Below are 26,845 nucleotides of genomic sequence, written 5' to 3'. Positions count from 1 at the left end.
ATTACAACTGATAGTATGCTGTCAGTTAAAACTGAAAGGACAACTGATGTGCAAGGTAATGTCAATGTTTCCCCATGGCTCATGTGCGCGATATTACAATTTGCTGACCCGGAAGCTGTTATTGAGGGTCATTGCCATTTTTAAAATGGAGGACAGAGAATTCCATCGATCACAGTGAACAAAAAGGACGCAAGAGAGGAGAAAAAGATTGAAAAGTAGACTGCACAGGAGATATGTATCAGGTGTGTATTTCTATTTTGACTTAATTTTCAGCTCAGGCTCGCTTTAAATCATCACTAAGTACAAAAGTACCATTTTCATTTTAATGCAATATAGGATACTTTAGGCCCGACATCATTATAACAGAGTAAAGATATAAAAATATATTTTGCATAAATACTTGGAAACCATTTGACAAAATATATGGAAAACTCTAATGCAAATATGTTTAGCTACAAATCCTGTGACATTGAAGACGCGGTGATGGAAAATGCACAGCCTCTCCTTGTGTTAATACGCTGTACAATCATATAAATTATGCATTCTTTTCTTACTGACTTTAAGCAGGACAATCAAAACACATAATGAGTTTGTTTGTTTGTTTTCCTTCCAGTCTCCCAGCTGAATGTCTCAATATGCAAACATATGACATGTTTTACCATCAGCATTGCATCCGCATACAACAGACATCTGAGAGCCGCCTATTCTTCCTTCATTGTAATTAATTACAACGACATTGATCAAAGCTTCCTCCAACTGCACAATGAATGATATCTTGAAATGGAAGCAATTTGGAAGTTCCTGAAGACAAAAGAAAAATGCCAATGTTAACTTTTTAAACCTATTTTTTTAAATAGAGGCAATTACTTTAAGGAAAGAGGAGCAAGTCGTGTGGACTAAAATTCCCTTTGGATGTCATCTGTTTGTAGTCTGTCTACATTATTATTCTTACCACACCAGAAATAGCCTAATTAATTGCATGCCTTGTGTCTCAGCTGCACCAACTGTAAATAAAATAAAGGATTTTATCAGTCTTCAAATCTCAAAACAGATTTTCTTCGTGTGGATAAGATCACAGCATAGCATGCCTTCTGAGGGAGAAGCAGGGATTAGATTCACACCCTAGAGTAACAGGCCTGCTTCACGGCCACTCCACTGCATCATGCTGGGAACTACCAAACACACCTGGGGGGAGCTGGGAATTCTGCACTCTCCAGATTCATTACTGAAACAGCCTCCCTCACAGACTCTACAAATACAATCACTGCTTTTCACCTCACTGATGTACTCTGCAGCTACTAGCTACTGAAATATTCTTGCATTTGAAGTATAACCGGGAAAATGTGAATGTAACACTGCTGTTATGTCACAAAGATACTAACAGAAAACAGAAATCACCTTTGATCCATACGTTCCACGTCATAAATTGCAACTATTATTAGCACAAACAAAATAACTCGGTGGGATTAATTTCCAAAATCTTTATTCTAAAACACATGCCAAAATAGAAACCGGCATTTGCCATTCAGTGACCTCTTTTTCAAAAACATGTTCTATATTTATGCTAAAGCTTTTGCAACCAATGCATTTAGCCAAAAATGAAAATACAATTGAGGTGTGTTACAACTGCACTGCAATGGTGCATATGCCAAAGGCTGGAATATAGAAAGCTAACACCCAGAGCACAGCCAGCAATGGGCGTGTGGGATTTCAGTAAAGTGATGTCATCTGCAGGAAAATGCTGGTCATCTGCAGGAGTGCAACATTCACCAGATCATTAATGAGCAATGCTTTCTGTTTCAATACATTTGCTGTGTGTGGTGGAAATTTGTTTTAAATATTTTCCCTGACATATTTATCAAGGTTTGCATTTTTTTTAATAATGATCACGTCTTAGAATAAGGGTCTCACATCAATATCCCCAAAGACACTGGTGTATGTCCACCTCCATGGATGCCTGCAGTTCCTTACTTTGATTCTGGAGCTAGGCCATGACACAAACAGGACCAGCATATTAAAAAAAAAAAAAACTTTAGCTAATTTTTGCACTATGGCATGATTTTAGCATCAAATGTGTCTGTTGTGAAAGAATTTACAATACTTACAATTGTGTCATCCAAACCTAAAGGTGCTCACTAATCATACAATCTTACATTTGTACATAATATGAAGGATTAAGTATCCATTCAAAGTATATTTACTCAGTTTTTCCTTCTACTCCATAGAGTTGGTAAAACTGGACAACAAAAAATGGTATCACCTTAAAGGGAACCTAAACTGAGAAGGATATGGATTTTTCCCTGTTAAAATAATACCAGTTACTTGACTTTCCTGCTGATCTTGTGTCACTAATACCCCTCAACAAGCATGCAGATAAGGTGCTCTGACTTAAGTCAGACTGGATTAGCTGCATGCTTGTTTCAGGTGTGTGATTCAGCCGCTACTGCAGCCAGAGAGATCAGCAGGACTGCCAGGCAACTGGTATTGTTTAAAGCGGATCCGAGATGAAAAACTAAATATAACAAGTGACTTGTCTATATATCTTATCTAAAGTTTAGATCGTTTACACAGCAAATCTATCTTCAAACCGCTTCAACAGTATATTAATATTTTTTCCTGTGATACAATGGGAGCAGACATGTTTTCTGCTTGTCACTATTACACAATTACACACACAGGCAAGCTTATCTGTATCTAGGCATGCTAATCTGCATATTCCGTGAAAACTCCACTCTTATCTCCTCCATTACACAGGCAACTGATCTGTATCTGCACTGCAGCTCTCAGATTGTGAAAACTCTGCCTCTGAAATCTATAGCTAGTAAAGGTGGCCATACACTGGCCCGATTCCCGGCCGTTTCGACAGCAGATTCGATCCTGGGATCGAATCTGCTGCCAATCGTTCGCGGTAAACGCCGCCGACGATCCGATTTCCTCCCGAAATTGGATCGGTCCGTCGATCGCGCCGTGCGGGAAATTACCCTCGATCGCCCGCGGGTAAAGTGCTTGTCGCTAGCGGCGGCCGATCCGATGAAAAATACATTACCTGATGCGGGCTCCCGGGCGTCTTCTCCGCATCTTCTCAGCGCTGCACCCGCTCCATCCCGGCGCTTCCTGGGTCACTGCAGTGACCCAGGAAGTTCAAATAGAGGGCGCTCTATTTGAACTTCCTGGTCACGGAGTGACACAGGAAGCGCCGGGATGGAGCGGGTGCAGCGCTGAGAAGATGCCGAGAAGACGCCCGGGAGCCCGCATCAGGTAATGTATGCGCGGGGGGGGGGGGGGACAGGCGGCAGGAGCAGCTGAACAGATTGTGATCGGTTTCAGGCTGAAATCGATTCACAATCTGTTTGCAGTAAAGGCAGCCATACGATCCCTATCTGATCAGATTCGATCAGATAGGGATCTGTCAGCTGGTCGATCTGATGGCACATCGACCAGTGTATGGCTGCCTTAACACCTTTTTCACCTGCCCAGACTGAAATCCCACAATCCCTTGCAAGCGCCAAGGCACTCTGGAGAAGCTGTGGGTGTGGCTTGTTTAGTTTATAGGGAATTAGAGTATTAAAACAAAACAAGTATTTGGCTTGAGGAATGCCCTATAAACTATATGTAAGGAACACAATTATGCAAGGAGTAAAAGTTCATCTCGGATCCACTTTAACCCTTTGAGGACTGGCCGCTTAACCCCCCGTAAAGACCAGACATTTTTGCATGGGGGGCGCTATTGGGGGATGTTCAGGCAGACGGATCCCTCTTAGGGTTTGCTGGGCTGTGTGTCCTCGTGGCCAGGTGTCCCCTCTGTAGCTGGCAGCCTTTACACACCTCCCAGGCTCTAGCGATGAGCCGCAGTAGATCCATTTGCTCCGGCCGGCATCCCCTCTCGTACTGACTCTCAGTTCCAGGTTGCGGCTTGATGACGTCATCAAGACGGAACCCGGCACTGATGTCAGAGCGAGCGGGGAGCACCGATTGTCGTGGGAACGCCAGGGAGATCATTGGATCCTCTTCTTCCCCCCCCCCCCCTACTGCCGCAGCTGTCACAATGATCACTATGATCCGCCGGCAATCATAGTGATCACGTGATCACAAGCCATACGTGCTGGTATCTGATCACTGAGGGGAGATGTCAGCTGTCATATCAAAGCTTAATCTCCCGTCTCGGGTACGCACGATCGAGTCAGGAGCAGAAACAGGGGGCGGTGTACATCCTACGCTACATCAGGCTAGAACAGCCACAAGTGCGGAGTAGGATCTCATAGAGGCGGTCCCCAAAAGGTTAAAATGAAACATCCATATCCCTCTCAGTCAAAGATCCCTTTAAGAAGGATCTTTATGCCTAGTACACACCATGCAATTCCCCATCAGATTGACAGGTCAAATTGATAATTTCCAACAGGTCTGACCAGGTTTCTTATTGATTTTCCGATTACTTTTGTATGGAAGTGATTGGAAAATTGATTAGAAAAAAAGATAGGAAATCTGATCAGGCCTGTCAGAAATTGTTTCTATCCATCGATCAGAAGGGAAATTGCATGGTGTGTACAAGGCATTATTTAAGCAATACCAGTTGCTTGGCTGTCCTGCTGTTCCTTTGCCTCTAGTACTTTTAGCCATAAACCCTGAACAAAGCATGCAGCAAATCAGGTATTTCTGACATTATTGTCAGAGCTGACCATATTAGCTGCATGCTTGTTTCTGGTGTTATTCAGCCACATAGACCAGCAGGACAGCCAGGCAACTGGTATTGTGTAAAAGAAAATAAATATGGCAGCCTCCATATTCCTCTCACTTCAGCTGTCCTTTGAACCTATGATTATGTTATACGGGTACTACATTATATTCATTCATTCAATACATCATGGCAGTGGCATAGCAATAGGGGATGCAGAGGTTGCAACCACACCAGGGCCCCTGGCCCTCCCTCAACTGTAGTACTTGCTTTTCAATGATGCTATGCTAGTATGCTAGTAATGATCATCGGCTCTACATATCCTTTGAATAGTGGTATTCATTAACAAACTGTTCCCCTCCTCTGCTTACACCTCACATATTGTGGATGTCCTTGGCAGGTTTTGTTGCTCCATTTGAATTGTTATGTATATAATGCTTTGGGGGGGGCCCATGTAAACTTTGCACTGGGATCCAAAGCTCCTTCACTACGCCACTGCATCATTGAGTATATATATATATATATATATATATATATATATATATATATATATATATATATATATATATCCATTCTTCAGGCGTTTGAAAGCATAGTAAACCTTTGACTATAGTAAAGTAAACCCATTCCAAAGGACCTGTGAATAAAAGAAAAAAAATGCCTGTTTGCTTCCAGTGATCTCTTAAGCATCCTAACCATGACAGCTTCAAAGCATAGTCTGACTTTTTCTATTGCTGTACCGTAAATCTTATGCGCTAATTTGTGAGTGATCAATAAGCACAACTGCTGAGGAATTCTTCAGTGTCACTCAGGAAACCTCTGTGTGAGCATAATTAAGAGCCAAGGATATGATTGTTGAGAAAATATGAAAGGCCAAATGATAACCTGGCACAGCTGTGAATTAAAAGATTGTGTCAAATACTTGGGCTTTGTGAGGAAAATCCCACTACTTCATTTAAAAAACTCACAGTAAAGCCTTTGAAACACTTAAGAAGTTATCTGTCTAGAACGTTAAAGAACTGAAAATAAAAGATATTACTCCACTTTTCCCAGTCACCAGTGATGGCTTATTTACAACCACAAAAGCTTGTGCAGTATTCAATAAATCAATTTACCACACACCACAAAAACCCTCCAAAGCAATTTCCTTTATCCCGTAAAACATGTACTGTTTCCACCAAAAACTGAACCTATTGTTGCCAAACAAAACATATTGTTTTATTATTTCGTACTTTTAAGTGTGCTTTATTCATCAAGAGGATCTTGTTAAGAATTCTGGTAAAAGAAAAATAAGTACAGGGATGGCTTGGCTATTTGCTGAAAGAAAAATGACCTCACGGTAAACGAAAAAGTAAAAATAATTGTACATGATCCAATAGTGTACTGATGATTCAAAAGATCAATATACCCAGATATTGGTATTCATCAAAAACAGCAATAATATACGACAGCATGTTCTTATTAATTAGTAGTAGTAGTAGTAGTAGTAGTAGTAGTAGTAGTAGTAGTAGTAGTAGTAGTAGTAGTAGTAGTAGTAGTAGTAGTAGTAGTAGTAGTAGTAGTAGTAGTAATAGTAGTAGTAGTAGTAGTAGTAGTAGTAGTAGAAGTAGTAGTAGAAGTAGTAGTAGCCATAGTAGTAGCCGTAGTAGTAGACAAAGAAGAAGAAGAAGTAGCAGCCATAGTAGTAGTATACTGGGAGGGAGGAGGCACCCCCACTGATGTGCCAGATTAATTGTTGGTATAATAAAGAACAGTCTTACCCCGTCAGGAGATTTTTTTTTTGAGTTTTATTGGACACCAAAAACAAACAACGAGTTTCTCAGGATTCACCCAGTAGACCGGCACTCCTGGCTAATTGCTGTGATTATTAAGACATTGTATTATGAACCTGAAGAACGGGGTGAATCCCAAGAAACACGTCGTTTGTGGTGTCCAATAAAACTAAAAAAAAAAAAAAAAGTCCTGCCAACAAAAAACTGTCCTTAAAGGGAAGGTTCAGGGAGGGTTGTAAAAAAATAAAAATCAATATCCACTTACCTGGGGCTTCCTCCAGCCCGTGGCAGGCAGGAGGTGCCCTCGCCGCCGCTCCGCAGGCTCCCGGGTGGTCTCCGGTGGCCGACCCGACCTGGCCAGGCCGGCTGCCAGGTCGGGCTCTTCTGCACTCCGAGGCCTGGCACTTCTGCGTCCCACGCGGGCGCGCCGGGCTGTACTGCGCAGGTTTATTCTGACACATCAGTGGGGCACCTCCTCCTTCCCAGTATATTTCCATTCCCCTTTTTAGGGTCTATCCCTGCAGCCTACTGGTTACAGTGGACACTTTTTTTGTAATGGTACCCAAGTCCGCAAGAGGAATTTCCATCCAAGAGGCAATGGATTTCTCCACATGCTCACAACAGTGGTTGCCTAATTGCAACCCGAGTTTGTAAGTGGTAATTTTTGGTACCTACAGGGAGTGCAGAATTATTAGGCAAGTGGTATTTTTGAGCAATAGTTTTATTAATGAACAACAACCATGTTCTCAATGAACCCAAAAAAACTCATTAATATCAAAGCTGAATATTTTTGAAAGTAGTTTTAGTTTGTTTTTAGTTTTAGCTATTTTAGGGGATATATATGTGTGCAGGTGACTATTACTGTGCATAATTATTAGGCAACTTAACAAAAAACAAATATATTACCATTTCAATTATTTATTTTTACCAGTGAAACCAATATAACATCTCAACATTCACAAATATACATTTCTGACATTCAAAAACAAATCAGTGACCAATATAGCCAACTTTTCTTTGCAAGGACACTCAAAAGCCTGCCATCCATGGATTCTGTCAGTGTTTTGATCTGTTCACCATCAACATTGTGTGCAGCAGCAACCACAGCCTCCCAGACACTGTTCAGAGAGGTGTACTGTTTTCCCTCCTTGTAAATCTCACATTTTATGATGGACCACAGGTTCTCAATGGGGTTCAGATCTGGTGAACAAGGAGGCCATGTCATTAGTTTTTCTTCTTTCATACCCTTTCTTGCCAGCCACGCTGTGGAGTACTTGGACGCGTGTGATGGAGCATTGTCCTGCATGAAAATCATGTTTTTCTTGAAGAATGCAGACTTTTTCCTGTACCACTGCTTGAAGAAGGTGTCTTCCAGAAACTGGCAGTAGGACTGGGAGTTGAGCTTGACTCCATCCTCAACCCGAAAAGGCCCCACAAGCTCATCTTTGATGATACCAGCCCAAACCAGTACTCCACCTCCACCTTGCTGGCATCTGAGTCGGACTGGAGCTCTCTGCCCTTTACCAATCCAGCCACGGGCCCATCCATCTGGCCCATCAAGACTCACTCTCATTTCATCGGGCCATAAAACCTTAGAAAAATCAGTCTTGAGATATGTCTTGGCCCAGTCTTGACGTTTCAGCTTGTGTGTCTTTTTCAGTGGTGGTCATCTTTCAGCCTTTCTTACCTTCGCCATGTCTCTGAGTATTGCACACCTTGTGCTTTTGGGCACTCCAGTGATGTTGCAGCTCTGAAATATGGCCAAACTGGGGCAAGTGGCATCTTGGCAGCTGCACGCTTGACTTTTCTCAGTTCATGGGCAGTTATTTTGCGCCTTGGTTTTTCCACACGCTTCTTGCGACCCTGTTGACTATTTTGAATGAAACGCTTGATTGTTCGATGATCACGCTTCAGGAGCTTTGCAATTTTAAGAGTGCTGCATCCCTCTGCAAGATCTCTCACTATTTTTAACTTTTCTGAGCCTGTCAAGTCCTTCTTTTGACCCATTTTGCCAAAGGAAAGAAAGTTGCCTAATAATTATGCACACCTGATATAGGGTGTTGATGTCATTAGACCACACCCCTTCTCATTACAGAGATGCACATCACCTAATATGCTTAATTGGTAGCAGGCTTTCGAGCCTATACAACTTGGAGTAAGACAGCATGCATAAAGAGGATGATGTGGTCAAAATACTCATTTGCCTAATAATTCTGCACTCCCTGTATAATCCCATAATCCCTTTGGCATTACATACTACACTATTGGAGCTCCTGGTTGCTCTGTGTCTTTTTTTCTCTTTCTGGTCATGGGAGTTCTATGCAGACCTTGCCACCTTGAGTTCTATGCAAACCCCACATAATAGTAGTAGAAATAGCAGTAGTAGTAGAAGAAGTAGTAGTAGTAGTAGTAGTAGCAGAAGAAGAAGTAGTAGTAAAAGTAGTATTAGCCATTGTAGTAGAAGAAGGAAAAGATGGAGAAGTAGTAGTAGTAGTAGCAGTAAAAGCCAGAATAGTAGAAGAAGAAGTAGAAGTAGTAGAAGCAGCCCTGTAAAATAAAGAGATGCTTATTGTAAAAACACAAAGTAAACAATCATAAAAACATGTCCCTGCCTCATAATGCTTACAGTTTGGATATTTGCTGAAAGAAAAATTACCTCAAAGTAAACTAAAGAGTAATAATCATACATGATCCAATAGTAGATTGGTGAAGGCAAAATATCAATATAACCAGATGTTGGTATCCATCAAAAAACAGCAATAATATACCACATAGCATGTTCTTATGCTAATTAGATAGTATTAGTAGTAGGAGCCGTAGTAGTAGAAGAAGAAGCAGTAAAAGTAGTATAAGTAGTAGTAGTAATAGTAGTAGAAGTAGTACTAATAGTAGTAATAGTAGTAGTAGCTGTAGTAGATAAAGAAATAGTAGTGGTAGCAACAGTAGTAGAATAGTAGAAGAAGAAGTAGTAGTAGTAGTAGTAGTAGTAGTAGTAGTAGTAGTAGTAGTAGTAGTAGTAGTAGTAGTAATAGTAGTAGTAGTGGTAGTAGTAGTAGTAGAAGTAATAAAAATATGACCCTGCCTTATAATGCTTACAGGCTTAGAATTTGGGGGAATACATGATGGAGGAACCTCCAACAGGTGCGCAGTATTATACGTTGGTGAATGGTTTGGTTACAGAGACAGGAAAGCAGTTCAGAAGGAGTAATTTACAAGAGATTGTGTTAACATCTTAAAGGTCAGAAAAAAATGTATTTGGATGAGAAAGAATGGTCCACTAAATGTGGCCAGCCTGTAAGAAGTCTAGTAGCTGTGTTTGGGAGGTTAATCAAAAATAGATAACCACCAGTCACACTACTGCTTGATAAACTGCAGAAACCAACTATTTCTGTAACCTTCCTGGCGGTAAGCCCGAGCAGAGCTCGGGCTATGCCACGCAGGAGGATTTCTCAGGCCCTCCTGGGCCGATTTCCATAATTTTTTTTTTGTACATGCAGCTAGCACTTTGCTAGGTGCGTGTACTGCCCGCTCGTCGCCGCTCCACGCCGATTCGCTGCTACCCGCCGAGCTGCCCCCCTCACCTCATGCGCTGCCTGGCCAATCAGTGCCAGGCAGCGCTGAGGGGTGGATCGGGACTCCCTTTGATGTCACGAGGTCAATGACGTCGGTGATGTCATCCCACCCATCGCCATGGCGACGGGGGAAGCCCTAATGGAAATCCCGTTCACAACAGGATTTCCAGACGGGTTTGATCGCCGGAAGCGATCGAAGAGGGTGGGGGGATGCCGCTGCACAGCAGCTGTCATGTAGCTAGCGCTAGGCTAGCTACATGATTACAAAAAAAAAAATTAAAAAGTAGTGCTGCGCTGCCCCCTGGCGGTTTTAATTGACTGCCAGGAGGGTTAAAGGAAACATTTTTTACAGCAAATGCCATTCTTTGCTAATATAATAATATAATAAAAAATAAATTATCTCCAATCCCAATCACACTACTGGTTGATAAACTTCAGAAAATCAATGTAAAATGTATCATATTTGTTTTTTAAGGAACACTATCAATGCCCAAGTGTTCTAAAATGACAATGCAAATAATGTCTAAGTAGCTATGTAAACATTTTCCTACTTTTCATGTTACATATCATATACATATTCATATACATATTTTAGCTACATTTGGAATGTCTCATTTGCAAATGTATGAATCTCTGCAGTCTGACATGCTAAGAACAGTGTAATATTGAAGCAGAGTTATATGAAAACAAAAGCCTGTCAGGTATCAGGTTTCACACACAAAATTACAAATGTTTATGTTGCACATAAGATACATTTCCTCTGCTCTCTGTGATAGAAAGCTCTGCCTGTCTCTGACTGAGCTCTCTGCACACACAGAGTTAACAGATGCACTGTGAGGGAATTCCCCTCTCCCCTCATGGCTCAATCTGGCATTAGATTAGAGAAGACTGCTGTCATAAAATTGTGAAAGGCATTAGATAACAGTAAACAAAGAGATAAGGATTCAACTGTATACACCAGTACTTAGAAGCACTTTCCAAACATTTCCTATCTCAATTTTAAAAAAATGTTAATTGATAATGTTCCTCTAAGGAGAATGGAATGTTTTAAGGGGAAACTCCATATTTCATTAAAGAGGAATTTGACTGACAATAGTGTAATGAATACAATTAATAATTTTTTACAATATTGCTTTATAAATCATTTAGTCAGTGTTTGCTCATTGTACAATTTTCTTCACCTTGATTTAAATACTTTTACAAATGTTTCAGTGAAAAGATTGAAACACCTAGGGGAGTACATTTTTGTTTATCTTTTGGGGGGGAGGGGGATTTTTTTCATTATATCATTAGCATCATCTTTTAATCTAAAACAGGTAATTTGTTTTAGTATTTTAGAGTTAATTGATTATACTTTAAAAATGGAAGTACACAATTGAAAAGCAGCATGGGCATTCCCTCTCCAAAATGTGTTTTTAAAGCCTTATATTTTCTATTATGTAGGCTGAAAAAAAAAAGGTAAAACCACATTTTCTGTCAAAATGTTTAAATTCAATTTATAGAAAAACAAATTTTTTAAGCTTTTTATGTAAATGATAAACTGTTATGGTTAGGACAAATTCTTTGTTGAGTGACAAAAATTGCACACATTTTTACAAAAATGTCTCCGCTTCAAAAATCCCACATTTCAGGATCAAGTCAATTTTGTGAAATTCACCTGGCTATACTTATATCTCATTGGTGAGATGGTGTATTATGAAAAACACTGCCTAATATACAGCCTATGAAGCTTTCCTTGGTCCTGAATATTTTTCTTGCCATAGAAAGCTGGGGTGAGTGTGATACCTTCCTCTGTGGCTGTACCAAAGGTTTATGATGATGTTACTCAACAACTCTGAGTTCAGAGTGGTCAAAAACAACCTTCGCTCCTACTTATGTGTTGAAGGGTTTACTTGGACCCCATACACATACACATTGATGCAAGATGCATAAAGCTTAGAATCAATAAAGATTGTCTAGGTTTGATTTATTATCTGTAACTTGCTAGACGTCTTCAAGGCTCTGCTCAGGGGCGTAACTAGAAATCACTGGGCCCCCCTGCGAATATTTGGATGGGGCCCCCCCCCATAGGTGCCAAATAATCGTAATGGGGCAGCGTTTCACTGTAAATTAATTGTAAAGTGGGCAGCATTTTACCAGACAATCGTAATGTGGGCCAGAAAATCGTAATGTGGGCAGAGTTCACCAGAAAATCGTAATGTGGGCCTTTAGAAAATCATAATGTGGGCAGAGTTCACCAGAAAATCGTAATGTGGGCACCAGTCACCAGAAAATAGTAACGTGAGCAGCAGTCACCAGAAAATTGTAACGTGGGCAGCATTTACCAGACAATCGTAATGTGGGCAGCGTTCACCAGAATATCGTAATGTGGGACAGAAAATCGTAATGTGGGCAGAGTTCACCAGAAAATTGTAACATGGACAGCATTCACCAGACAATCGTAACTTGGGCAGTGTTCACCAGAAAATCGTAATGTGGGCCAGAAAATCGTAATGTGGGCAGCGTTCACCAGAAAATCGTAACGTGGACAGCATTCACCAGACAATCGTAACGTGGGCAGTGTTCACCAGAAAATCGTAATGTGGGCCAGAAAATCGCAATGTGGGCAGCAGTCACCAGAAAATCGCCATGTGGGCAGCAGTCACCAGAAAATTGCAATGTGGGCATCAGTCACCAGAAAATCCTAATGTGGGCAGCAGTCACCAGAATATCGTAATGTGGGCAGCAGTCACCAGAAAATCCTAATGTGGGCAGCAGTCAGTCACCAGAATGTCGTAATGTGGGCAGCAGACACCAGAAAATCCTAATGTGGGCAGCAGTCACCAGAAAATCGCAATGTGGGCAGCAGTCACCAGAAAATCGCAATGTGGGCAGCAGTCACCAGAAAATCGCAATGTGGGCAGCAGTCACCAGAAAATCCTAATGTGGGCAGCATACACCAGAAAATCGTAATGTGGGCAGCAGACACCAGAAAATCGCAATGTGGGCAGCAGACACCTGAAAATCGCAATGTGGGCAGCAGACACCTGAAAATCGCAATGTGGGCAGCAGACACCTGAAAATCGTAATGTGGGCAGCAGACACCTGAAAATCGTAATGTGGGCAGCAGACACCTGAAAATCGTAATGAGGGCAGCAGACACCTGGAAATCGTAATGAGGGCAGCAGACACCTGAAAATCGTAATGTGGGCAGCAGACACCTGAAAATCGTAATGTGGGCAGCAGACACCAGAAAATCGTAATGAGGGCAGCAGACACCAGAAAATCGTAATGTGGGCAGCAGACACCTGAAAATCACAATGTGGGCAGCAGACACCTGAAAATCGTAATGAGGGCAGCAGACACCTGAAAATCGTAATGAGGGCAGCAGACACCTGAAAATCGTAATGTGGGCAGCAGACACCTGAAAATCGTAATGTGGGCAGCAGACACCTGAAAATCGTAATGAGGGCAGCAGACACCTGAAAATCGTAATGAGGGCAGCAGACACCTGAAAATCGTAATGTGGGCAGCAGACACCTGAAAATCGTAATGTGGGCAGCAGACACCAGAAAATCATAATGAGGGCAGCAGACACCAGAAAATCGTAATGTGGGCAGCAGACACCTGAAAATCACAATGTGGGCAGCAGACACCTGAAAATCGTAATGAGGGCAGCAGACACCTGAAAATCGTAATGAGGGCAGCAGACACCTGAAAATCGTAATGAGGGCAGCAGACACCTGAAAATCGTAATGTGGGCAGCAGACACCTGAAAATCGTAATGTGGGCAGCAGACACCTGAAAATCGTAATGAGGGCAGCAGACACCTGAAAATCGTAATGTGGGCAGCAGACACCTGAAAATCACAATGTGGGCAGCAGACACCTGAAAATCGTAATGAGGGCAGCAGACACCTGAAAATCGTAATGAGGGCAGCAGACACCTGAAAATCGTAATGTGGGCAGCAGACACCTGAAAATCGTAATGTGGGCAGCAGACACCTGAAAATCGTAATGAGGGCAGCAGACACCTGAAAATCGTAATGAGGGCAGCAGACACCTGAAAATCGTAATGAGGGCAGCAGACACCTGAAAATCGTAATGTGGGCAGCAGACACCTGAAAATCGTAATGTGGGCAGCAGACACCTGAAAATCGTAATGAGGGCAGCAGACACCTGAAAATCGTAATGAGGGCAGCAGACACCAGAAAATCGTAATGTGGGCAGCAGACACCAGAAAATCGTAATATGCCCCCCCCCCCCCCACCCGGGGCCCGCTCGGAGTTTTGTGGGTGCTGGAGGGGTGGCAGCATGAGGGGAAAGCCTTGCCCACAGTCGGCGGGGAGAGGGGTAGTTCCCCCCTCTCCCTCACCTCGGGGCTCTCCCCTCTGTGCTCCCCTCCAGCTCGTAAGTGTCTGTGGGGCTGTGGTGGGCAGCGAGCGGCGGGCAGATACATACCTGCTTCCGTGCGTTCCATTGGAGACTTCTCCCTCTAGCGGCTGACGTCACTTCCGGAAGTGACGTCAGCCGCTAGAGGGAGAAGTCTCCGATGGAACGCACGGAAGCAGGTATGTATCTGCCCGCCGCTCGCTGCCCACCACAGCCCCACAGACACTTACGAGCTGGAGGGGAGCACAGAGGGGAGAGCCCCGAGGTGAGGGAGAGGGGGGAACTACCCCTCTCCCCGCCGACTGTGGGCAAGGCTTTCCCCTCATGCTGCCACCCCTCCAGCACCCACAAAACGGCCCCAAGCGGGCCCCAGGGGGGGGCCGGGCCCCCCCGCGGGCGCAGGGGCTGCAGGGCCTATTCCTACGCCCCTAGCTCTGCTCTTGAACCTCCTTCCTTATCCATCAGCCTTGAAGCCTGGCTCATTTCTTGTTGACTGCATTTTCCTAGCAGGGTTGATGGCAGTCTGACTCCATTCTTGTTGCTTAAAGGATTCTTTCACTTTGCTTAAAGGACACCCGAGGCGAAAATAAACGAATGAAATAAACTATTGTGTCTATCTTCCTTCTCCTAAAAATGACTTTTTAAGATATTTCAGTTTTATTTTATGTTTAAATCTACTTTTTAAGTTTTAACTGTTTTATTGTTTTTGCTCAATGACACATTCATTGAAGTATGCCAGAGCGAACATTTATGAACTATTGACCTTTTTTTCTCTTTCCCGCTCTCAGAAGCCATTTTCTGCTAGGAAAATGTTTTATAGTTGGAATTTCTTATCAGTGAGGGTCAAGACTGAGTCGGCCACTTACATACCTGATATTTAATTCTTTCAGGCAGAGAAAGAAAAAAGGAACACAGCATAGTTATTTGTGTGCTAGCCACTGTACATGCCCATGTCTATTTTATCATGTCACTGTTATAATTTAAGTAGGCCTCAGTTACTTGGCCTGAGTATAGGTAAAAGGCTTGTCCGCAGAGTATGCCTTTAAAATAAATAGAGTTTCTTGTGATGCAGGCAGAAGCATCTCGGGGTCTGCGTGTAGCAGATGATGCACGTAGATACCGAGAACATGTTCCTGAAAGAAGGCCACAGGCCTGCACTGACCTTAACATGTACACCACAAGAACAGTAAACATAGGCCATGTTTTCTAAATACCAAATTTCCTGTAAGTATGTCAAAAGCCTCATTAAATATTAATCGAGTAGGTGGGTATTATGACACCATGAAGGGGCTAAGCCTTTAAGCTCAGTATTAAATAGCCGGACGAGCTGAAAAAGGGCACTCTGATTCCTGCTATGCTTCCTACTTTAATGCTGACTGGAACCTCTAAGTATTTCATTCCTTTCTGTAATCTGATATAATGTATGCTGTACATAGGTAGTCTAGATGTAACATAGAGTAGACACAAGAAGACCTGATTGACTTCAGCAGGAAGTTTAATCAAGAAGCTGCAACGCAACGGAATGACTAAATGAGAATCTTGCTTGGCTAGGATATGATGAACTATATCTGTATATATGTTTCCTGAATAAACTCCTTAAACATTGAAGAAGCCTGAGAAAAGTCTATCTCCTTCTTGCTGTGTGAGGAGTCGTGTTTGCAAACTCTTGCTGATGAGTTTGCTGGTGTCGAAGCAAAAAGGTGATTTATAACAGTGGTGCTGAAACCCTTCGTTGTCTAGCAAAACAGGCAGACAGGGGCCAGGGGCCGAAGTTTTCAAGGTATTCCACAGCAACACAAGCGGAGTAGAAGCGGACTGGAAAGCTTATCAAGCTGATAAGTCATGTGCGTGAGCCAGCACACGGGCGGCAATTCGAGGAAAGCAGTGGCGAAACTCTTGGACGTTAAACTTAATCTGCAGGTGCACATGCAGTTACAAGCCTAAAACAGGATCGGAAGGTACGCTCCGAGGCCAGCTGGCAACTTGCTGCGGGAGATCGATCCACTGAGGGGGAATGGGGGCCAGAAGTTCCGGGGTCCAATCTGAAGTTTCGCGGAGAACAGTTGTGAAAAGCTGATGAATTACCAAGTGTCCGCTGATCAGGCAAGTGTAGAGTTTCCTTTGTATAAGTTTCATGCAAGTGTTTGGTATTACATGTTGACAGTTTGTTCCAGCATTGTTTATTCTACTTTTTCTAGAGAGTCTTCTTCCTGCTCTTTTTTCTCTCTCGTGTTACGCTAGTGGCTGCTGCGTGCAGTTTCAGGTTTTTTTTTCTCTTTCTCCCGTGTGTCACAGCGTGAGTCTGGGAGGTTTGCCAGATATGGGTGTCCCCCGCAGGAGAGATAAGGGGGGGCTAAGGCTTTTGAGTAGTAGAGGGGGGGAGAGGAGAAGGGTAGAGAGGGAAGAGAGAGTGTGAGACAGTCCAGGTTGTAAGCTGTGAGGTGTTAGAAGTGTGTAGGATTTAAAGCACGTGTTAGCTGTTGAAGTATGTTTTTTTTCTTTCTTCGGTGAGCTGGGTAGACAGGAATGCACAGCCGACGTCTCTGGGTCGCTTGGAAGATATGGAGCAGTTTATAGCTACAGCTGAGATAGTGGGTGAGGTGCTACTGTACTCTGGTGTTTTTGGTTGGTCAGCATGTTTTTTTTTTGTCTTTCCTCTGTCCGTAGGGGTGTTTGTGAGCTGTTTTGCAGGCTGGGGAAAGTCGTCACTGGGGATCCTTAGGTCTGATAGCATTTAGGATTACAGCTGTGACGGGGTTTTTTTTTCTCTGGTTTTTGCAGGCATCCAAGAGTGTATGTAGCGGAATGCTGATTCTCTGCAATGTGTATCGATGCTGTGTGTAACTATGCATAAAATGTTTGTTCTGTTTGAGTTTGTTTTTTCTCCAAATGTTTATAGGATTAAGAGGTTGCTACGGGAGATTGATAGCAGCCGTCTTAGCTGGCAGTCCAGGACTCAAAATGGTGGCATTGGGGAGGGCCCGCCCCCAAGAGTCATGGGGAGGGCCCGCCCCCAAGAGTCATGGCCCCCACACGTCATGGCAGGGGGGGAGGAGGGGCTGGGGGATCCATGTCACGTCAGGCTGTGCTCGCGGGTCGCGGCTCCGGGCAGAGCAGCTGAAAGGAAGGGGGGTAGAAATACAGAGACATGCTACTGAGTATCTCGGATCCCGAAGTATTTCCCCAGAGCCTGGGTCCAGGGAAAGGAATGCCAGAATACGTGCACCAAGCTGTTGCTGTGAGACTAGCATGGTCACGGAAGTGTTTCCCAGCTAGGTGCAGGGAGACATGTAGCAGCGCAGATCAGGAAAGTGTCTGTACTGAGTTGCTTATGGGATTATTCCTTTAAGTGAGGGACTTTAACGGGTGGTGCAGCATGAGTTCCCAATAGAGTAAAGGTGGGACAGTGCATCAGGGGGTGCCGGAGGTGGAAAAAAGGGAGTTTACCAATCCAGGTAACCGTCGCCGGGGCTGCAGAGCGGTAAGGTTTTTTTCCATTTTTTGTCGTGGACAGGTCCAGAGTTTGACTAAGAGGTCAATGCTGGGCTGGGGCTGTTTTTTATGCATTTTTCCGTCCACTGATTGGTCAAATATGTTTTTCCAGCTCCTACCAAGTGTAGCACAAAAAACAAGAACTGATCGCAGTTCATGGGGCAATTATACAGATGAAAGAATTGCCACTTACAGAGTGACAATGTATCAGGACAGGTTTGCCATGCGACTACCTACCAAGTGGGCATTCAGGGATCTGCATACAGACATTTGACGCTGGAATGCTTAGCCCTGCACCCTGTGTAGTTTAAGTGCAAAGTGCTCCTTCCTAAAGGGAGGCAGCCATTTTTTTTGTAGTATGGGGGTAGTAGCATGGCAAACATTGGTCAGAGGGTACAACACACAGAACTTCTAGCAGAGCTGGTATCGCAATGAGGTTCTAGATAAGTAAATGCGAAAATGAGTAAGAGCATTGCAGGCTCACCTGCAAAGCAGCAACAGGTGTGGCATCCGTAATCTGTGCATGCGACGGCCACGTATGTACAGATAGGGAGGGATGTGGAGGGGGCTTGCAATGAGGTGAGAGCGTCCAAAGGTGAAGTCCGCGGGAGCATATTTTACACAAGTAGGTACTTAGGATAGTACTTAGGTAGGGGAGAGAAGTTTAACTCCAATCTACCAAAAAGAGTAAACAGAGTTCATGAGAACCATAAAGCAACGAGATCAATTACGGTATATATTGATCAATTTAAAGTGTACAGACTACAAGCCGCAGGGTGAATCCCAAATCATTAATAAGAATTGATTTGTTTGTATTTCGATTTCAGGAGTTTGGCAATATGGACTCGAGACAGCTGCAGTGCTGGCAGCAAAGATGGAGATGTCAGTCGGATAAGCAAAAGGTTCCAGATGCCAATCTGAGTTTGGAGAACAGCGGGATTCCTGAAATTGGAAAGAGACTAAAAAACGAGGTTCCTGAGATCGGAAAACGACTAAAAAACTGACTGAGCAAAGCATAGTGCAGATTGCTAATGTTTTTCTTTCCCAAGGAGGTGCTTTTATAATGAAGAGTACCGTGATGATGGTGATCCTAGGCTGCCATTTCGTCCTAGGAGAACGAAGAGAGAACATTCTCATGAATAATAAGGGGTTAATGAGAATGCAAGGCCCAAGCATGTTAATGTTGGGTGACAAAGGTACGGATCCTTTCACACCTCCCTCTGATTGGCACAGATGGACCAAGCAGGGATGGAGGAAAAGAGCACAAGTGCCAGGTGCAGACAAATTTCATGGCACAATGTGGGTGAAAGGTCTGAAAGGTCAGGTGTGCTGGCAGGGTGACGTGAACGGCAGTGTAAATCTGCTATTGAATGTCACACTCCCAGAATCGATGCACCGATCCAAAGCCAACATAGGGAACCCCATTCACACTACACGGGTCACAACAGGGGACGATATTACACAGCCCATATGCAGCCATTTATCCTCATGCTAGTTGGATAAGTGAAGAGGTACTCTTAATTGAAAGATTGCAGAGAGTACAGTCTTCCCGACCTCAGGTACACATTGTGCCTCAGGACATAAGGGGGGAAGAGGTCCAATCAGGACAATTGGGGACATATGTTGTCAGAGAGATGCTAAAAGATCCTGTACAACTGAGTTTGGACAAGGAACGGTATATCGATTTTTCTGGAGAAGGATCTTTTGCATGGAAGCTTCGAGATGTTTGGGTGAACAAATGGAAACGGTGCAACATTTCTTTAGGCACCGCCACTTCCTTAGTTCCCACCTCAACACATGTCTTACACCATGACCTGAGAGGTCAACCTTTTTTGGTGCTAGACGGGGAGGTGAAACAAGTAAAGTTGTCCTCATGCGGGCAATTCTCACAGAGGTACCTGTGTTTGCCGGGGCAAGTCAAATTTAGTGAAGAAGCCTGCTGGCTCAATAACACAGAATGCGAGGCTACCATTCAAAAGATCCACCCTGAAGCCAAACCGATAGTTCCGGTGGCTGAAGGAAAGGTTTGTTTTTTTAACATAGCGTCTAATGACACATTTAAGGTACATTTGCATAATTGTTCCGAGAAGGGGGATCTGTCAAGGGGAACATATTGTGTGAACGGAGATCCCATATGGATCAAGTCATCCAGGTTTGATGACATTATTTCTCAAATTGTTAAGAGAACTCTAAAGTTCAAAGTTTCACGTGAAGTTCCCATCCTGAAAGAGAACACGACATGGGACAAAGGGGAACAGGGTTTGATCCAAGACGACCACACATGATACATGCAGATACCGAGAACATGTTCCTGAAAGAAGGCCACAGGCCTGCACTGACCTCAACATGTACACCACAAGAACAGTAAACATAGGCCATGTTTTCTAAATACCAAATTCCTGTAAGTATGTCAAAAGCCTCATTAAATATTAATCGAGTAGGTGGGTATTATGACACCACGAGGGGGCTAAGCCAATAGTCGTGGCGAAGATGAGGTCACATTTAACTCTTTCCTAGTCGGTATTAAATAGCCGGACGAGCTGAAAAAGGGCACTCTGATTCCTGCTATGCTTCCTACTTTAATGCTGACTGGAACCTCTAAGTATTTCATTCCTTTCTGTAATCTGATATAATGTATGCTGTACATAGGTAGTCTAGATGTAACATAGAGTAGACACAAGAAGACCTGATTGACTTCAGCAGGAAGTTTAATCAAGAAGCTGCAACGCAACGGAATGACTAAATGAGAATCTTGCTTGGCTAGGATATGATGAACTATATCTGTATATATGTTTCCTGAATAAACTTCTTATTCATTGAAGAAGCCTGGGAAAAGTCTATCTCCTGCTTGCTGTGTGAGGAGTCGTGTTTGCAAACTCTTGCTGATTAGTTTGCTGGTGTCAAAGCAAAAAGGTGATTTATAACAGTCACATGTCTTCTCGGGTATCCTTTAACAACCTTGTTGTTGATACTGATCTGCTGCATGCTTGTTCAGGGTCTGTGGCTAAAAGTAGGCAGAGCAGAGCATCGGCAGGTTAGCCAGGCAACTAGTATTGCTTATAATGAAATAAATATGGCAGCCTTCATATCCCTCTTGCTTCAGTTGTCCTTTAAAATAAAATAAATATGGCAGCCTCCATACCCCTCTCACTTTAGTTGTACTATAAAGTAAATCTGAAAGGAAAAAAGGTCCCAATTAGAGTACTAGAAAGTAGGAAGCCTCTAAATCCTTCAGAGGCTTCCCCAGTTTCCCTCCTCCTCCCTGTTCCAGTGCTTGAACCCCTGCAAGCAGGCACAGACAGCTCATTACTGCGCACTAGCACAGAACTGAACTGCAACAATTTTTTCCACTGAGCCCGAGCAGCAGTTCCATGCTCAGGGCCTGACTTCTGGAAAGGCCACCAAGGCCTGGGCTTTGGGTGGCTGCAGTTCAAGGGGGCACCTGAACAGGAAAGAACAGGTGCTTGGTGTGCTATTGGTGTGCTAACCGACTTTGGACTTTGCTATATATGAAAGTAAGGATGAAAATGGAGCAACACATGCAACATACTTGGCCTATGGGCACACAAAGTATAAATCTGGCCTTATCCATGCTACTGCACAGGCTCGAGCCCTCTGCGGAGTGCAGGTGAGCTCCGCGTAACTTTGGGGATCCCGATGCTGGAACGGAGGGATGAAGGGGGACTGGGGAAGCCTCTATAGGATAGAGAGACTTCCCTCTCCTGATATAAGTATCAAAAGTTTTGACTATAGGATCTCCCAGGTTTACTGTAACACGTAACATGAAAATGATACAAAGGCATAATGATATGCTTCTTCCACAAGTCATATTTGTATTTTGTAACAAATTGAATGTAATGTGAGGTAAGTAGGCATGCTGTATGTTCAGTTGAGTGCTTGCTATGGGTGCGTTTGGTACGTTTAAAAGTTGATAAGCCCTCGCATCTCTCTTATCTTTACAGCTGAGCACAGACGTAAAAGGAAAGTTTGTCTCCTTGCTTGCAGACATCTCGAGACAAATTCACTAAACTGTGAAACAAATTGATGTGCCTGATGTGAGCTTTTAAAGAAATGTACGCATTGCATTTTACCACAGTTTACTGAATAACCCTCATTGTATCACGTTTTCGGCACTTGCTTTAGAAATATATTATTAAGCATAAGTCTTAGCGTGGCTGTAGAATTGTGAGGGCAAGCTCAATCTGACTGCCCACAGGAAATGTGTTCCCCAGAAGCTTGAGTTATTTATACTGCCTATTAACTGTACAGAATTGTGTGAGTGTTGATGTATTATAAGTATATTATTATAACACAAAGTGCTTCTGATGTGAATGTTACTCAATCCAAGTCCATTGTTGAGATTCTGGTTTAGCATAATTTGAGCCGTACTAAACAATCCAGGATTCGCTTGAACAAATGTTTATGTGCCCCATATGAATAGTTTGCATTTGCCCTCATTTCAGAGCTATATATCCTGCAGGGAACAACTAGATCTTGTAACAGAAAATCTTGAGATCTCTTTGCAAAGTCAATCTAAAGGAGAGAGCCTCCAAAGGGATCAAAGCTTTTTTTTCAGTTTGAATTATTCCATTAAAGCTGAGTGTGACATAATTACAAAAGATGTGGCGGTAGAATCTCATCAGGATTATCTGACACTCATCTTTGTTGAAAAAAAAAGTATTCGCAGCTGTTGCTAGAGCAGCACAAATGTGATGTTCAGAATGAAGCACAAGAAATGACTAGGCAGGGACCACTGATTTGTAGGACCTTATTGCGTAGGTCTAGTTTTTAAATAGGAAACAAAAGCTAACCAAAGAGGGATAACAATAATAATACAGTGGAAAACTGTTTTAAGAACAGCACAGGATCATTGTTTCAGTAAGCTCTATTCACAAAGAAAATAGGTCAATATCTATCAATAAAATAGGTCAATTCTCCCTCCTGGATTTTTCATTTTTATTGAAGGAAAATAGAGACTTTTCCTCACACAATTTTATCATGCTTGATGCAGCACTTCCATAGACAATCCCCTTGAGAAAGTCGGTCAAGAGTTTCAGAGATCTGTGTAAAAATTAAAGAGCTGCTAGAAGAGGATAATCTTCTTCCTCAGATCATCACCTGACCACACCCACCTCCTTCCTCTGTTCCTTCATGTAGAGCGCAAGGAGGAGGTCCTGAGATGACCAGAGAAACAGGACAGGTGAGTAGAGAAGGTACCACCTAGAACTGTCCGTTCCTATAGGCTTGCAGTGACATCTGTGGGCATTTCTGCTGTTTCCGGAAAAATCATGCTAGTCACTGATCTGCGTTGCGCTCTCGTTCCCACTCTAATTGCACTCAATTTTAAGTGGAAAGTTTAAATGGATCGTATGCTTTATATAGGATCCATTCATCCATCCACCCTGCTGAATTATGCTGTTTTTAGGCCTATTGCGAACTTGCTCTTAAGGCAAGAGCCAATCAGTGCCATGTTGTATACTGTTTCTGTCATCCCCATAATCAAAAATAAATGAAAAAATATATTTACAGACATTGGATTTTTGTATAAATACACGTGACTGCCAAATGTCTGCAGATCAGCCAGTTATTAATAATTGATCTCCATCTCTTTTCCCACATCGTGACAAAACAAATATTTTTCATGTTTAAAAATATGTAGAGACCCTAGCTAATAATACAAGCTGATGGTGGTCTGTGACTCTAAGCCTCGTATAACGGGTGTCCACAGAAAAGTTGTTGAAGCGAATGGGAGGTGGTGCGCAATTAACGCTATCTCTGGTACTTGTGTAACGCACTATTAACAAAAATATGCGTTACCCGCGTACAGCGGGTTGTGCTAATTGCACAACAAGCACAACCCAAATGACATAAGCATTAGGAAACTTGTGCGCTTTGTCTGCTCACAGTAAATTTACCAGCATTTAGTGAATCAATGCCAAGGAAAGATAACTCATGAAATAAATAGATAAAAAGAGCTGAATCATGAGTCAAAACAGAAAATAAGAGATATGACAACAAGAGTTAAGACAAATAAAAAGCGATAAAACATGAGCTAAGAAGATGGATAATGAGAGCTAAAACATGAGTTGAGAGAAAATAATAATGTATTGCTTATCTATAAATAATGATTGATATTTTTACAAGATTGTTTTTGATTCAACCCCACAGGCCCTAATACAGGAAAATGATATCAATAGATTTTTCACCTCTTGTTTCCTCATCTTACTTACATGATTATTTCTTTCTTTCTTTCTTTCTTTCTTTCTTTCTTTCTTTCTTTCTTTCTTTCTTTCTTTCTTTCTTTCTTTCTTTCTTTCTTTCTTTCTTTCTTTCTTTCTTTCTTTCTTTCTTTTCATTGGGGGAGGGGGGGGGGTGTTACAGCAAACCTGGACAGTAGCCACACAAAATCAGTTGCCTTTGATCAAGTTAAATTTGCTGTTATTTTCCTTTTTGCTCCTTAGTATTTGTTCTTTTTCATCTACTATCTACGTGTTGAAATTCCTTGTGTAGATATGGTTAAAAAATGTAAAAGTGAGATATGTCATGAGTAGTGATGGGTGAATATGGCCATTTTCATTTGATGGGTGAATACGGCCTTTTTTGCACTAATGAGAATATTTGTGAAAATATATAGGCATGAGAAAACTCATTTTCACCAAATGCATTTAAGTCTATGGGCCTCATAAAAACACATTTGGGCGTATTTCCAAATCTACTGTAAAATTGCAGTGCAAGGCAAAGTACTGCAATTTTATGGGTACTTAAAGAAGAACTCCAGTGAAAATAATGTAATAAAAAAAAGTGCTTCATTTTTACAATAATTATGAATAAATGATTTAGTCAGTGTTTGCCCATTGTAAAATCTTTCCTGTCCCTGATTTACATTCTGACATTTATCACATGGTCACATTTTTACTGCTGGCAGGTGATGTCAGTGGAAGGAGATGCTACTTGCTTTTTTGGCAGTTGGAAACAGCTGTAAACAGCTATTATTTCCCACAATGCAACAAGGCTTCCACAGTGTGATGTCAGAACCATGGTCCTGACATCACACTGTGAGAGGAGTTTCAGCACAATATCAGCCATACAGAGCCCCCTGATGATCCAATTGTGAAAAGGAAAAGATTTCTCATGGGAAAGGGGGTATCAACTACTGATTCGGATGAAGATCAATTCTTGGTTTCGGTTTCTCTTTAAACCACTGATGTAGTTCATGTTCCATAACTTGTGCAACTCTGGTTACCTAAGTAACGCACATGTTGCTACTGTAATGGGCTATGGAGGCAGCATAATCTGCATTATCCTAGCAACACTCATGTAATGTCGCAACATGCGCTATGTCAGTGGCTTAAGTACCTTTAAAATTTCTGTACTCTTCCTACCCAGTGCCCACAACAATTTTACCATCATTTAGTAAATAGATGGGTATATGTGTGAAAATGTATGGGCAGGCATGCAAAAACAGTGTTACCAAATGCATTGAAGGTTATAAGCATTAGGAAATACATTTATGGGCATGCACGTGAAAACGAATTACATTTTTTAAAATTTATTGACGTCAATGAGCACAAGAAAACATGTTTTCACAAAGATCAACATTTTCACAAAAATGTATATCTTGTGAAAATACCATTTCATTTGCATGAAAATTTCAAGTTGGGAAAAATGCAAAATTTGATGCAAAAATGACTTTGGTGAAAACTCACATCTTCTTCCAGAGAAGAGATGCATTAGGGCCCTTGACTTCTATCACCTAAATCAAAGATTTGTGATTGGCTAGACTTTGAAGCTTATACTACTTGGTGGAACAATAATCCTGCTGGAATAATAATTTTCCATGCTGATTGCTATTGTATTCCTCTGCAGCAGGGGGCATCAAGTTCTTCCTCCTTATCTTTCAAAGAAATAAATGTGCTTGTACAGGGTCTACTACAGGGGTGCCCACACTTTTTCGGCTCGTGAGCTACTTTAAAATTTGCCGAGGCCAGGAGATCTACCAACGTGTCAAATGCAAAGCACGCCCCCCCCCCCCCTGCATAGGTTAGTCAGGTGTATGTGCCTGCAGCATAGGTTACGTGCCCTCAGTAAAAGGTTAGCCAGGTATATGGGCCCTCAGTGTATGTTAGCCAGGTATATGGGCCCTCAGTGTAGGTTAGCCAGGTATATGGGCCCTTAGTGTAGGTTAGCCAGGTATATGGGCCCTCAGAGTAGGTTAGCCAGGTATATGGGCCCTCAGTGTAGGTTAGCCAGGTATATGGGCCCTCAGTGTAGTTAGCCAGGTAAAAGGGCCCCCAGTGTAGGCTAGCCAGGTATATGGGCCCTCAGTGTATGTTAGCCAGGTATATGGGCCCTCAGTGTAGGTTAGCCAGGTATATGGGCCCTCAGTGTAGGTTAGCCAGGTATATGGGCCCTCAGTGTAGGTTAGCCAGGTATATGGGCCCTTAGTGTAGGTTAGCCAGGTATATGGGCCCTCAGTGTAGGTTAGCCAGGTATATGGGCCCTCAGTGTAGGTTAGCCAGGTATATGGGCCCTCAGTGTAGTTAGCCAGGTATATGGGCCCCCAGTGTAGGTTAGCCAGGTATATGGGCCCTCAGTGTAGGTTAGCCAGGTATATGGGCCCTCAGTGTGGGTTAGCCAGGTATATGTACCTGCAGCGTAGGTTATCCAGTTCCTCTGGACTCCTGGAAGGCAGGCAGGGGAGAAGAGGCGGCGAGGAGAGACTCTGACAGGCCAATAAGAATGCATGGGAGAAGAGGCGGTGAAGAGAGAAGCGGCGCGGCTGCTACGTCATGGCTGGGGCGGCGCCGGGCACCTTACAAGCACGCACGTTGCAGGCTGCCCGCCGCCACCTCCAGCCATGACGTAGCGGCCGCGCCGCCTCTCTCCTCCCTCTCTCCTCACCTGCATCCTTATTGGCCAGCGGCTAGCAGCTAAACACAATGAGCTGCTGGCCGCAACAAACATACA

At 43.0% G+C, this 26,845-nt stretch overlaps 1 long non-coding RNA gene across 1 annotated transcript in view; it reads right to left on the bottom strand.

The window, feature by feature from the left end:
- Positions 1 to 447: 447 nt before the first annotated feature.
- The window catches only part of LOC137547198 (uncharacterized), a 133,396-nt gene continuing 106,998 nt past the window's right edge, over positions 448 to 26,845 (bottom strand). The window contains exon 3 of the long non-coding RNA XR_011026514.1: positions 448 to 801. This is a non-coding gene — a long non-coding RNA (uncharacterized lncRNA). The remainder of the gene's footprint in view (positions 802 to 26,845) is intronic.

The sequence above is a fragment of the Hyperolius riggenbachi genome, chromosome 1, assembly GCF_040937935.1.
Source record: "Hyperolius riggenbachi isolate aHypRig1 chromosome 1, aHypRig1.pri, whole genome shotgun sequence".
Classification (NCBI taxonomy): domain Eukaryota; kingdom Metazoa; phylum Chordata; class Amphibia; order Anura; family Hyperoliidae; genus Hyperolius; species Hyperolius riggenbachi.
This window is presented reverse-complemented; position numbering and strand designations above follow the sequence as displayed.